Here is a 15,517-nt window from a genome sequence, read left to right on the forward strand (position 1 = left end):
CGCATACTATACATTTAGGGGAGAAAAAGAAGAAGAAATCAGTATAAACCAGTTCAGAAAATCAGTACAAACACAACAGAACACTAATTTCTGTACTGCCAGCTGGTGCTTAGACCCCCAAAAATAATAAGTGTGGTGTACATACCAAAACACAAACTGGAGGGAGAATTAATTTTTGTTTTCTGCAGCAATGCAGAGTGAGCTCTGAGACAATGTACTGAGAAGAGAGAGAAAGGACAAAACTTGCCAGAAAGGAGGGCTGAAATATGTAACTTGTTTTATAAAAGACAGAACACTTAATTGTATGACTGTTTCTTACAATGAGAGATCCCCAGAAAGGAATACCAGCATAGACAAAGATGGACTCTGCCTGAAGTTTAGACACAATGCCAAACAGCAGAGTCATCACACCGATCATTATCTGGACCGTCTGTGAGGGACAAAAAGAAGTGTGAGTAGCATGAGAGTCTTTCATAAAGGGGGACAATATAAAATATACAATATAGATTTATGGCAGCTGTAGTTATGGACTTATGATTGTACTAAAAAAATATATTTACAAAATATTATGCAAATATGGAATTATCATTGTATGAATGTCCTTGTATTTGCAGATGTGCAAGATTGGATTACTTCCCTTTTTTTGATAGTTTGCAGCTCCTACAACATTCTTCTCTGTGACTGACACACTGTAAAGTTTGCTGTTTATTCTGTAATTGATAAACCTGATCTTATACTGGTGTGTTTCCTGCACTGCCACCAAGACAATAAGTCACATTCTTCAATAAATATTGTGTATGCTTTGTTAATGTGTGTAGTACTAATTTTTTAATTTATTTAAGTACATTTCTTACTCACATTGACAAGCACATATAAAAAAACAATTAATTTGTGTTTAAGAGACAATTCTCACCCCAAAGGCTTTTGGTTGGCCTTTGAGAAATGCCTGAACTCCATGAAGAGGTGAAGCTCCCGTCACCTGTTGTACATAAACAGGGAAAGGAGCATTTGTCACCGTTGTTTGTGTTGCTGGTTGCAGCTGGATGACGATTGTCGAAGAGTTCACAGGAATGACAGTGTGGGACATTCTGGTTTCTCAATCTCAAACTGACCTGTACAATCATGATGGATAAAGCATAAATGATATGATTATGGGGAAGCAGATCATGTTGATGATCCATCATTTAAGGCTTTTTTTTAGCAGATGCTAATTTCAAAGACACTTATAAAAGTGACTTAGAAGCGAGTTCACCCAAAAATGAAAATTTTACTCACCCCAGATGGGTCTTCTTTCAGTTGAATCCAGTCAGATTATATTAAAATTTTCTTTGATCTTTGGCTGTTTAGCGCACTCAGTGGAGTGTTGCAGTGTTTCAGTCAAAAGAAGTTAAATAAAGCGCCCATACCAGCTCCGGGCAGATGACGTACGGAGGTCATAAAAAAAAATAAACATACATAAAAAAAAATAAACAATCAATTTAAATGTAGCTCTCACTCAATTAAACAAAAACAATCACCTCCAGACAAATTACGAACTCAGCTCAGCGCTGCGCATGCGCCGATCAGAAGTGACGAAGTCCTGAAGTCCTGCGCTCAGATCATTAAGACAGGTAGGCCAGAAGAGCAAGCCATTTTTCATCTGAAAATTTTGGAGCTAGCGAAACAGCAGCTGCTGGTGTTCTGTGCCCATCTCTTGACAGAGAACTTTGAAAAGCCATGTGCTTGTTGCGCTGGTTTATATCTTGTTGACTGTGTGAATGGATTCATCCATCACTTGTTTCATATCAGGGGGCATTTTCTTAGCCGCAAGGGTTTGTCTGTGTATCATGCAATGTGTCCACACTGCAAATGGAGCGACGGCCTGTACTTTGGTTACCAATCCACTGTGTTTACCATTCATTGCCCGCGCTCCGTCAGAGGAAATTCCCACACAGTTCTTCCATTCAATGTCATGTTCACGTACAAATGAATCCAATGTGGTGAAAAGTTGCTCACCTGTTTGCGTTCAGGGTGACAGAAAGAAAGTCCTCATAATTTCTCCTTCATCAGCACATCTAACGTAAACCAACAACTGCGCTTCTCCGGCAATATCGGTGCTCTCGTCAAGTTGGAGAGAAAAAATGAACTCGATTAAATTTTCGTGATTATCTGCTCTTTCACATCCATTGCCATTAGAGTTGTTCCGATTCCGATACCAGTATCGGAAATGCCTCCGATACTGCCGAATATGCTGGGGTACCATTCTTTATTCATGGCTGTGTTTTGGGGCAGACTTGTAGTGAGCCACACTCCCTTGAGAGAAGCAACAAACCAAATGAAATGGTGTCAGGATGCTTTACTGATGCTGACACAGGACTGATGGTAGCGCTCACCTTTCTTCTCCGGACAACCTTTTTCCAGATAGCCCCCCCCCCAAAAAAACAATCGCGAAGGAAAAGGGGCGTCATCGCGAGAATAAGACTTTGACCCGTCTCCTCAGCAGTCCATTACTATACTTTCTGCAGAAGATCCAATCTGTCCCGATGTGTTTTGGAAGCGACGTGGCTTCTTTGGGACCTTCTTGAACCAGGCCATCTTCAAAGTCTTGGCTCACTGTGCGTGCAGATGCGCTCACCCTGCTGCTGCCATTTCCGTTTTGAGCAAGCCTCGCATGTGGCACTCCGATTCCGCAAGTCGAATCCTCGTTAGGAGAAGATCCGTGGCCACTTGCTGGACTTTCTTGGACGCCCTGAAGCCTTGCTTTACAAGAAATTGAACCTCTTCCTTGAAGTCTTGATGAACCGATAAATGTTGATTTAGGTGCAATCTTAGTAGCCCACAATCCTTGCCTGTTGAAGACAAATTTTTATGCCACCGCAATGTATGGCTTGCACGAGTTTCTTTGCAGGTCAAAATGGCTTGTAACCAATGAAGAACAATCATAGTGCGAGTTCACGATGCCACATCACCCTACTTTTAACATGTCAAGTCTGCCATTTTAACCCAACAGGCCTGACCACATAATGAGTCTCCGAGCTTGTGCTCGGTCAACAATTCTCACCTGAGTGCTATACAAGTGATTAACTGAAAATGATTCAGCAGGTCCTTTAATGAACAGCCAATGAAATGCAGTGGAAAGGTTTTTTTTTTTTTGTTTTTTTGGCGATTAGTTATTTCCATGGCAGAAAGAAAAGGACTATGCCAATCATCCCGATACTCTTCAATTAACCTTCAGTGGAGTATATGCAACTTGCTAACCTCTCACGTTAACAAACTTACAGTAGCAAACTTTCAATTTCAGATATTTATGTAATTCCAACTTGGTTGCCACAGACTGTAACATGTGGGCGATGACAAAGAGAGAAATCAGGCATAAACAGTTCAGAAAAACGTAAAACACAACAGCAACACTTTTACTTACTTCCAGTATGGTGCTTAGACCCTCAAAAATAAAGGTTGTGTACCTACAAACACAACTGGAGGGAGAATATAATTTGTTATTCTGCCAGCAATGCAGCAGTGAGCCTGCCCGTAAATTGTACTGCAAAGCGACGAGAAAGAGACAAACTGGAGGCTGTGGCTAAATAGGAGACACTTGTTTTATAAAAGACAGAACACTATCCCCTTTTTGTTACCTGACCTGTTTCTTCGCTGAGAGATCCCCAGAAAGGATCCAGCATGGACAAGATGGACTCTCCTAAAGTTTAGACACAAGTCAAACAGCAGAGTCACTCACACGGACGTTATCGTGGACTGTCGAGTGAGTGACAAAAAGAAGTGTGAAGTAGCATGAGAGTCCTTTCATAAAGGGGCGACAATATAAAACTATACAATATAGATTATGGCTAGCTGGAGTATGGACTCTATGAGTGCGTACTCAAAAAAATATCTTGACAAAATATTATGCAAAATATGGGAATTATCATGTATGAAAGTCAACTGTATTCGCGCGATGTGCAAGATTGGATTACTTCCCTTTTTTTTGAAGTTTGCAAACTCATACAAAATAATTCATCTGTGGGAATGGAACCACCTGTAAAGTTTGCTGTGTATCTGTAATTGATAAACCCTGCATCTTATACTGGTGTGTTTCTGCATGCCACCAAGACAATAAGTCACATTCTCAATAAATATTGTGTAACGGCTTTGTTTAATGTGTGTAGTACTAATTTTTAATTTATTTAATGTACCATTTCTGGCACTTCACATTGACAAGCACATATAAAAAAACAATTATTTGTGTTTAAGAGACACCTCACCCCAAAGGCTTTGGTTGGCCTTTGAGAAATGCCTGAACTCCATGAAAGAGGTGAAGCTCCCCGGCCACCCGCTGTAACATAAACAGGGAAAGCGAGCATTTGCTCACCATGGTTTCAGGCTGCCTGGATTGCAGCTGGGATGACGAGGCGTCGAAGAGTCTACACAGGAATGACAGTGTGAGACATTCTGGTTTCTCAAGATTATGAAACAGATCATGTTTAAATTGATCAAAACAAAACAAAGCAAATAACATAATCAAATAAACAAATAAACTTAAAAAAGATCAACAAAATTTAAAGCTCACCCAAAAATGAAAATTTTACTCACCCCAGATGGGTCAACACTCTTAACAGAGGCTGAAGCCTCAACCAAAAAATGAAAAATTAGGCTGTGTTTTACTCCACCCCAGAAGCGGATCTCTTGACAGTTGAATCCAGTCAGAGTTAATATTAAAAATTGTCTTTGATCTTTCATGCTGTTTCCATGGGACATCAGCTGGCTGTTGCAGCTGCTCAGTCCAAAAGAAGAAGTTCAAATAAAAGCGGCCATTCCATCGGAGGAAATTCTACACAGTTCTTCCATATCCAATGTCATGAGTCTACGCACAAAAGCGAATCCAATGTGGTGAAAAGTGTGCTCACCTGTTTGCACGCTCACTAAGACGGGATGCACAGAAAAGAAAGTCCTCCTTAATTTCTCCCTTCATACAGCACATCTAACGGTTACCCAAACAACCGCGCTCACCGGCAATATCGGTGCTCTCGTCAAGTTGGATGAGGAAAAAATGAAACTCGATTAAATTTTCGCGGATTATCTGCATCTTTCACATCCATTGCCATTCAATTCAACTACAGTTAGTCACCATATCGCTTTGACACCTGAATCAATGCTAATTGATCAGCAGTTTTTTTTTGGTCTTTGTCCACACATAACAGAAACAGTCTTAAGTTTGGCGCAGGGTAGGGAAGAAAAGTCTCACCTTAAATTGTGTGGTTCTCCAGTTTTGGCAATCCAGTGAGAGATAATGAACGGCATTCACGTAAGAGCCCTCTCACTGACTTTCTGTAGTATTGATTTTTGACCACATAGCTCCTGTAGTTTTCACTGAAAAAAAATTCAAGTGGTTTTGACTCCAGTGATTCGTGCTTAGCTGTCAAGTGTCTGTAGCATTTTGGAAGGTTTAAGGACTCTCCTTGCTACACTCGCCAGCAAATCACACACTGTGGTCGCGGAATCTCCCCGATCGCTGGTCTGAGTGAAACCACCCAATCTTTGTCAGCTTCCAATTAAAATACACGCAGCACTCCATATCTAATCAGCAGTCCAGCTCATGTGAGTACTTCCAATTAGCAGTTAATTTGTTGTATTATATTGCCAGCAGGCAGTGGTAGGATAGGTGAGCATTTTATAACATTCAAAATAAAAGTCTTCCCTGCACCACACCCCTGTGACCCCCAGGTTAAGAACCGCTGCTGTAAACAAATGTTAGTTTTCACGAGCCTCTACTGGCGCAGCAGAAGGCTGACCGCATACTATGCCCCTGACCTGCTTCTGTGTGCAACTGTTAGCACAAGCCACATTTAAAGTGATTATTACATTTGAATATGGATAATGTTCTTACAAAAAACGCACTGAGTCGCTTACAGGAGACCCTCTGTTCACCCCCTTGAGCCATGTGAGACACTGCCTTGTTATGGAAGGGCTTTTATTTCAACTCTTTGACTGAAGCACTGCAACACCCACTGAGTGCTACAGTGAAACAGCTTTGAAAGATCAAAGACAATTTTTAATATAACTCTGACTGGATTCAACTGAAAGAAGACAGTCATATACAACTAGGATAACACTAAAATGAATAAAAATCATCACTTATTTTCAAACTAACCCTAAAAAACCCTCTACCTAGCCTCCTTTTCATGCTGATATATGATTCATTAACTCACAACCGCAGTCTGTAAATGTGACCGTGATTTCAATCTAAAAAAATCTTTTTTAGGCCTACTGTTCTACTGGAAAAAAGTCACATCTTGATGGCCTAAGGGTGAGTAAAATAATTTTTTTTTTTTTTTTGGTGAACTATCCCTTTAAGGGCACTGCGCGCCGACATCTGCCTGGGGCTGTCTTGTGCACCTTACTTCCTGATTCCTCAATTTCCACGTTACAGTGACAGTAAACTTCTGCTCTGTCTCTTATGTGTCAGTTTAATATTTACATCATCTGCATTAGGTCGCAATAGAGTGAGTTTTGAGCAAAAACACTGTGTATTAATCTCATACTGTCACATACCGACACATGAAATAGATGAGCACTGACTTTCTGAAAAGCCCTGCATGGATTGAGGCGTGTGAATCAGGATCACGAAACCCAGAGGGTCTCTATTACTGACAGTTAAAGTCCATTTCTGATTTCATTGTTGTCTGTATTGTCACATTTCAGTCTTTTACTTGCTCATGTTTTAAAAAATACATATATTTTTGGTTATTTTATATGCTTTGTTGGTGGTTGATGACTTTCCCTCTGTACATGGCTAAGGGACGAGCAGTTCTGAGCTGCTTGGAATTCTGTATCATTAATTTTAAAAAAATAGTGCTACATTTGATGTGACATTGATGGATTATTGTTCAAATAACATGTTTCATTTTAACATATAAAACAAAAAATAACACTAAATTTAATAATTCTTAATAAATTCCAGTAAAAGAAAAATACACAAAAACATACAATTACACAGAATCATAATGGATTCGGCAATGGATCTCGAACCGCAGAATAATAGAAAGTTAACTTAACGTAAACCCCTGACTCCTCGAGTAAACACCTTTCAACTAGAAGTACACCAAACACACAAACACGCTTAAAATCGTCACATTTAAATGATGGCATCATATAAGTTATGGGAAGGTCATACTTACCGATAAATAACACAGAAGTTGAAAGCTTTGGTTTATAGCGTTCAGAAATGGAGTCTTATCACACGACGAAGTCAAAGTTTCTTTAGTTTCGGTTTACCTGTGAAACACCTCTAAATCAGAGAGAGCTGCGACAGGGAAATGCTCGATCGTCACGTGATTCACGTAGACAATACTTGCAACAGGGAAATGCCTCGAGGCTGCGTCACGTGATTCACGTAGACCTCAAATACTTCCAACTAATTTTCTGGAGAAGTTGCTAAAGATCGAGTTGTTGGGCACGTTCAAGCTCACACAGGTGCGCAACGTTTTGCTACGTTTCCCGGGTTGAACGACACGTTTCCTGGAAACGGTGTGCAACGGGTTTGAGATGCGTTTTCTCTTGTTTGGTGGGTGTGTCAGAAATGTCGGCCCAATCAGCGGCAGCATGTATATAAACCACGCGGTATTAAAGAGACACCTCGCACAATGGGCCCTAGTAAAGTAGTCTTACAAATGTGTCCGCTGCAGCTCGGTATATGCAAAAATTGAAGACATTAGAAGACATGTTTGCCGTAAGAGTTTTTATAGTAAAATATAGCATATCACCATGATGATGTAGTTGTTTATATTTTTAACTTCATTGTAAAGGCAAGTTTATTTATATACCAAATTTCCACACAGTGGTAATGAAGTGCTTTACAAAAAAATGAGAATGATAATTAATACAAGGTATTTAAAAAATTAAGAACTAGAAATAAAATAATTTAAATTAGAATTGATTAGCTACTTCAGGAGATAAAATAGAGGTGTTTTCAGTCAGAATTTGTAAGATGTGTGCTTTCATTTGTTTTCCAGCAACCTTTGGAACAGGCTAGTGTGCATCAAATGGACCCAGTCAACTTCCCCACTAGGCCTACACATTCCTCGCTTTGCTTACCACTGCATTTGCCCCCAGCTGCCCTGCACCACAGAAGTTGGCTCCTGCACCACAGAAGTTGGCTCCTGCACCACAGATGTTGGCTCCTGCACCACTTAATTTGTCTCCGACTACTGCACCACTTAATTTGTCGGTTGCTGGACCATCACCTGTCTGTGTTCCAAAGTGGGTACCAGTGTCAAACCCCCAACTAATGCATAAAGGTACATTGTTCATTCCTAGGCACAATTTTTTCCGCTTATATATTTTCTGTGACTTATCTATTTAAATGTGTGCTATAGATACTAAGCCATGGACGACACGGCAAACAATGCTTCTAATTTCTCTGACAAAGCAAATGGCTGAAGACTTTTCAATCTCCTGTATTAAAGAAAGTAGAAGTGTGGGAAAAAGGTAGCTGCACAAATGCTGGTAAAAAGGGATATGACTTTGGAGCAGAGGCATGTGACAATAAGTTCAGGCAGTTAAAACACAGGTTTGTTTTGATACTGGCATTTGCATAATTTTGGGAGTAGGGGCCACTGAAGACATTTGCTATTTCTGGGTTTCTATTATTAGATACAAAACACTAGTGGACAGTAAAGAAGAAGACTGGGAGTGAAGCCAGCAGCTGGGTCTTTTCTTTCATCAATGAGGACTCCTGGCTGATGATCCTAGTGTGGAACCAGTCTTGATCGCGGCTTGCAGTCATCTTTTGCTGGTGATAATCTTTTCTATGTCAATGTTTTTTTTTTTTTTTTTTTTTTTTTTTTTTTTTCATCAACATGAATTAGCACATCAGATGAGTTGAGTGCATGTTATATCTCATATGCTTTATAAAAATCTTATACATTATTGGATCTTTTATTTGTAAGTTTTAATTCAATCACCAAAGTGATTGCTCTTCTATAATGGCCTCACAATTGACATTCTCCACGCTTGGATACAAAGTAGCTCCAATGCTGTCATCTACTTTACTGTATAACTTGTTAGTGTTACTAACAGCCATTTTGACAGATGTCCATTATGTGACTCGGGTAATTAGGAAGATGGGTTAACTGGATGTTTAATGTAGCTTTGTTGGTACATGATTCTAACTTACAGTAGAACTGCAAAATGTATTTGGAGGAAAGTGGGATGTTTGCTGCCTTGATCATTGCCATTTTAGGCCACCAAGTTTAATATTTCTTTCAACTCAGGATCTTCATCAACTTCAGGACCATCAACTTCAGGACCATCAACTTCAGGACCTAAGCCATCAGCAGAACATGGCAAAAGAGAAAGCACAAGTCTGAAGCAGCACCTGAGTGGTTTGAGCAGTATGTCACTGGAGCAGAGGAGGCAGATGTCAGAGCTCATGGCTCCCTGCAAAAGCAAGCAGGAAGTGGCAAGTGAACGAATAACATCTTAAAAAGAATTTGTTTCTGCTTTGAAGAAGAAATAGAAACTTGTGTTTTCCTCCTTTGCCATATATTCTGCTGATATTTAGGTTCTATTTTGTTTCCTTCAGTATACTGTACATCATGCCATTAAACAATCACCTCACCTTAATGATTTATTTATTTATTTATTTTATTTTTTTTATTCAATATTTTATTTCCATTCTTTTATGAAACAAAAACCTCTGAAAACTTAGGGTTGACACAAAAAAACATTAAACAGAAACTTTAATCACTTCTCCACCAAAATGAAGCAATTTCATCCCTTTTTTTTGACCTTGAATTATTTTCTAGGTGTCCTGCTTGACAGTCATTGTCATCGCTTTGCATCCACCCTTCACAATCCTCCATTTGGTGGCCTTCCTCCCTCAAGAGAGAAATTGTGCAGAACACATGCAGCTGTGATATAACTACTGGTACTTTTTCAAAGGTCTTCCATGGGCAAGTACTTCAGACGTCTCCATTTCCTTTAGAAGGCCAAATGTTCTTTCAATCACAACTCTGGTTGAGCTGTGGAGTGTGCTAAAAATTTTTGCCTTCTTTGATAAGTGCCCATTATCTCTGTATGGTGTAATGAGATGTGCTGAGCTGGTACAGCAGAGTCTCCAAGCAGGTGGTAGTCACTTCTCATTGCATCCTGGAGATGGCCATATAATGGGCGGTTCAATATACCCTAGCATCATGCACAGACTTCTGGCCAACCAGTGTACACATCCAGGAACATCATCTGTGATGTACACACTGCTTGGAGAGTTGAATACTTGCATGTCCCTTTCTGTTAATGTAACTGTTTCTGTTGGAGTGTGGGTGCTGGGATGGGAATGTGTGTGCCATCGATTGCTCCAATGACTCCAGGGAAGCCAGTTTTATCCTGAAAGCCATTTGCCAGGCTTGCAAACTCCTCTCTCTGGGCCATCGAATGTATTCATTTCTTAGTGTACAAAGAACCTTGCAAATGTCAGAAAAGATATAATGAAGGGTTCCTTTTGACATGTCAAACCAGTCTGCAACACCTCCCCCTGAAGCTTCTCTTTGTTTTGCCAACAACCAAATGGAGCACAGCAATTTTTTGGGGTGTCCAAGGTTACATTTATCAGGAGAGGACCAACTTTCTCACAGAGAGCCTGTAGAAAAGTATATGTGCAATATTTATAGTAGAGATTTCTACATCGCTATGATGCTGTAAAATAAGCTGACACAAATATTGCTATGTCTGTTGTATACACACTGATGCACATACTGCTATATGGGAATTTGTAAATGTAATTAACAACAAAATAAATTCACAAGAGCAAGTATATTGTTTTGTACATGCTTATTTACATTAAAGGCAAAATAACTTTAATAAGAGCACAAGTATAGATCTAGAACTTCTTTAAGTCTGTCTAAATATTTATTAGTAATTGCAATGTCTTCTGGTCTATTTTCTTTCCTTAGGAAGGTGTGCTAGACACTGATTAATGTAACAAACATACTATACATTTTTATATATTTTTTGATAATGTATTGTGGAGTGACACTTTTCATAAACTTTTTTATACTCATCTGATTATATAATGGTAAATATCACAAAAGTATAGTACAACAGTGATCGGTCAATAATGATAGCCTACTCACAATAAAAATAATAAGGTCATATAGATCATAACACAGGAGGCAGGAGGTAAGAAGTGGATTATCCTTCACCTGAAATGTTTGTCTTTTCATCCTGAAATGCGAGGCAAATGTTGGATCACAATAATTAGGGACCATTAGTTTCCACAAAATCCTTCACTTTCGATTGGGATGTTCTCTTTCATTCTGGACGGCAAGGGCAGTGACTGTAACATCGAGGGTACTTTGCAGCATTAAAACAAGTATTTATATCAATATCATCAGGCTCCAAAATTCTTCAAAAGAACACAGAGAATGGCCTTCTCAGCTGCCATAGTTGCAACGCTTGCGTCATCACAACAGGGTGTTCAACACGCCACCGTTTCCGTTTAAAAAACATTTTGCAACGTTTTGTCGGGGCTGAACGCAGCCGTTGATACAAGTTGCAAAATGACGCTGTGATGACGTCATTGCATAACCATTACACAAAACAGCGTTTTACGTAGAATACATATATATATATATATATATATATATATATATATATATATATATATATATATATATATATATATATATACTATTTATTATTTGTAAAAGTAACATAAATGTATGCAATATAAATGTAAGTAGTATCATCTTTATGATCGGATTTTTTACAACATTGAATTATTGAACAGTTTATGTATATTATGTATTTTCTTGTTAACTAGTAACATTGCACATTCTGAACAATTATAGTTGTAAGCGGTGTACTGGTAGTTAGTGTGCTACACAAAAGTCTATAAAAATAGGACACAGTGTACTGTTTATATGAAGGAACGATACGTATTTATTTTTCACAGGTGTCTTACCTGTGTTTTAAATTCCACATTGCACTTTGTGTCTTCAGGTCACAGGTTTCAACTTAATGGATAACATCCTGGAAGAAAATGACTAGTACCTTTTTAGTTTGTCCACATATTTTGTTCTTACAGTGTACCTAACTGAACAACAATTATAAATACAAGCTAATAACATGCTGTATCATAAATGTGCATATATTATTGAACATTTGTAACTAGCAGCATTGATGCACATTTGATGTTTGTATTGTTAGACATCTTTATCCAGCTCTCTCCAGGCTGATGTGCTGCTTGGCTGGCTAACTGTTCAATGGTTTCCTCTTTTTGTGTAATTCAGATAAAAATATGTCTTTTATATCATTTGAGTCACTGTACAAAAGTTGCTAAAAAGTTGCCAAAAAACTTTTTAAAAATAGATAAATTTGTTGTTAGGTGCTTTTTTTATTTATAAATGTTGCTAGGGTAGTCTGAAAAGTTGATAATTCTAGCAACAAATTGCTAAGTTGGCAACACAGGCAGGAAGTTCATAGCAGACAAAGAATACATTGAGTTGTAGAGACAGAACTGCGATTTAAAAGAATTTATTTACATTACTTCTAAAATACATCGACATGTATATGTAGTTATATCAGTGTTGTTTTTAAAAGATAAATTACGCTAATATTTGAGGATTAATGCGGTCAACTATTGCTGCTTGCCTTGTTAACATATTTTAAGCTAAAGTTAAGTGGGTTAAAGACGCTGTGTTTGCTGGTGTTTTGAAATAGTTGTCTTGTTAGTGTGTTGTCTTAAGAACTTAATTCCAAATAAGTGAATTATAAAATTAAGGGAAAATGTGTCTTAATGTGTTTAATGTTTTTGATTTTTGTTCACTTCATAATTATGTATATATAAATATAATAAACTTAAAACATTGTTTTTACTCATTTAATCATATATTTTATGTATGTTGACACTTATTATACACTTATTTGCAGCAATGGATTTATTTGTGTTGTCCTAGTATAGTCTACTCGCTTGTCCTCTCGATAGTCTACCCACACCAGGGGTTCCCAAAGTAAGGGTCGAGGAGGAATCAACCACCTAGTAGAAATCAAATTTCCAGAAATCAAATAATTTTATTAGAAATTGTCTCTGTGCCCCACCCAACTAATTAGGTAAGATTAATGTTGAAATGTAAGTAATGACTAAATTATAATAAAATAATATTGTTGTTGTTAGACTGTTGTGTTCCTTTGTGTTGTCATATGCTATAAGTGCATGTGCACTGTTGTGCAAAACGTTTGTATAGTTAAACCACCTTCAGTGGAAAGTGGGTACTGTTATTTTGGGGGTCGTGGGCTGAAAAGTTTGGGAACCTGCTCTTACACCATAGTTTGCTGTGCTATATGGGCATGGTCCAGTCATGAATGTACGGTTTTCCTACTGACATGGAGAGGAGAAAAAGGATGCAAGTTTTATTCAGTTCACATTTGTGTGTATAGCATATTTTATCATACACACTGTTTCATAGCAGCTTTACAGAAAATTAATGTTTCTTTGTTACAAATAATAGTTCTGTTAAAGTCAGTGCAGTTTCAAAGAGCACTACACGATACCAGACGAGGAAAAAGGGTCTTATCTAGTGAAACAATCAAACAAAAAAAAAAAAAAAAAAAGTATATGCTTTATAAACAAAAATGTGCACCTTGCACTGCTTTGCGACGCACCTCCATGACTTCACATGAGTAATTAATCTTTAAAACAAATCAACAGCAAAAAGACATCTTTATGAAGCATGGCTATCATTTCATTAGACCAGTGCAGCTACAACAACTGTCTATAACAAAACGCTGATACGATCAGACCTCTGCTAACCTAACAAAAGCAACCTCACATCCGCCAAACAAACCGTGGCCCCCACCACGGCCTCCACGGCTGGAGCCCTACCATGTGTCAAAGCCCTACCAACAGGAGCCTTCCATGGGCCAAACTCAGGAACAGGAGCCCTCACTGGGCTAAACTCTGGGATGGGAGTCCTCACTGGGCTAAACTCTGGGATGGGAGTCCTCACCTCAAACTCTGGAGGCTAAACTCTGGATGGGAGTCCCACTGGGGGATGGAGCCCCCACGCTAAACTCTGGAGTGAGCCCCTCACTGGGCTGGAGTCGCTAAACTCTGGGATGGGAGTCCTCACTTATCCTCCTTTGATTCCCCTTGAGGAGCTTCACTGTGGTGAAAGGTGGGAGTCAGTGGGCTTGAGTGAGGAATGGTCAGGAGCCCCCATTGGCAGGCTACATGCTTGGAGCCAACAATACTGCCTTATCCCCTTTGATTCCCCTTTGCTTCAAAGTGAAAGGTGTGGTCAGTGGGCTCTGGAGTGAGGAATGAAAACATCTTAGGAATACTCAGGGACCATCTACTTTATTCAACAATTCCTCTCCTCTGTGTCTCTCCAAATCCAAGCGTAGCAGAGGAGAGGAATTGTTGAATAAAGTAGTTATTTTTGTTTTCTTCATGTGTAAAAAGTATTCTCGCCACTTCATAACGTTACATGGTTGAATCACTGATGGCAGATGGACTATTCCTGACAATGCTTTTCTATACTTTGCTGATGACACTGTTATTTATTTTGGCAGTCTATGGGACAGTCACAAGCCTCCCCCTGTTTTTATCCAAAATATCTTATATCTTTAACTTTTTATAAAGAATATCTCTTTGATTTGAGACTTTTAGTCTTTGCAACTTTACAGATCTTCTTCATAAACCAAGAGCTTGTAACACCTCACACTGAAATCGCATCTTATGACCCCTTTAATGGGTTCAGTCTTACATGTATTCTGTAGCTTACTGTGAATATAAACCATCAGTTTCAGACAGGCAAAGTGCCAGCATTTACAGTACCGAATGAAATATTAGTATTATCTGTATGAGCAAAAATTATGGCCTTCAAGTTGTTTCAACTGTTATGAAGAACAGAATGAAGTGATCGCACTGGCACCTCCGTGCATTAATAAGCACTCGTCAGCTTACACTCTCCACACAAATGCTTAGATACACCTAACAGTGCACTTTTAAATGTTTAAACTAACATTGTAAAATGTTTTTGTGTTCTTTATCTACAGATTTTATTTTTAAGCAAGTCGTGATTATTTGAGAAGGCTAAATTCATCAAACGTGATCAACTCAGCTGTCAAAAAAAAACTTTGTCGTCACTCAAAAAAAAAACTTTAAAAAAAAGTTAAAACATTTTTTTTAATTTATTAATAATGAAACAATAAGAAATCTAACTTTGCAATTAAAAACAAAACTATTTTAATGGCTGCAACAGCAGCTATGAAAAAGACACGGCTCCAGTCGGACTCGGGCCAAGGATACTGGTGAGCTGTCGGCCAAGGGCCGGTTATAGGGCTTTTAGGCTTGAGGTCCTATTGACAGTGCTCTCTACACCTGATTTCTGTTTTTGGAAAAGAATGTTGTGAATCAGGGGTTGACATTAAATGTCAAAATTCTTAAGGTTTTGTGTTGTCTAAATCAATTCAAATTTCTTCTTACATTTAACAGATTGTTCCAATCTCCCGACGGCCAAATTCTCTGTATACAAACTATATTATT

At 38.6% G+C, this 15,517-nt stretch overlaps 1 long non-coding RNA gene across 1 annotated transcript; it reads right to left on the reverse strand.

Annotated features, from left to right (window-relative positions):
- Positions 1-155: 155 nt before the first annotated feature.
- On the reverse strand, positions 156-7,313 carry LOC122134141. Its single transcript, XR_006154592.1, has 4 exons — positions 7,152-7,313; positions 914-1,112; positions 320-430; positions 156-217 (listed from the first exon to the last, which is right to left on the reverse strand). It is a non-coding gene; the product is annotated as an uncharacterized LOC122134141 (long non-coding RNA).
- Between the last annotated feature and the right edge of the window lie 8,204 nt (positions 7,314-15,517).

The sequence above is a fragment of the Cyprinus carpio genome, chromosome B4 (assembly GCF_018340385.1).
Source record: "Cyprinus carpio isolate SPL01 chromosome B4, ASM1834038v1, whole genome shotgun sequence".
Taxonomy (NCBI): Eukaryota; Metazoa; Chordata; class Actinopteri; order Cypriniformes; family Cyprinidae; genus Cyprinus; species Cyprinus carpio.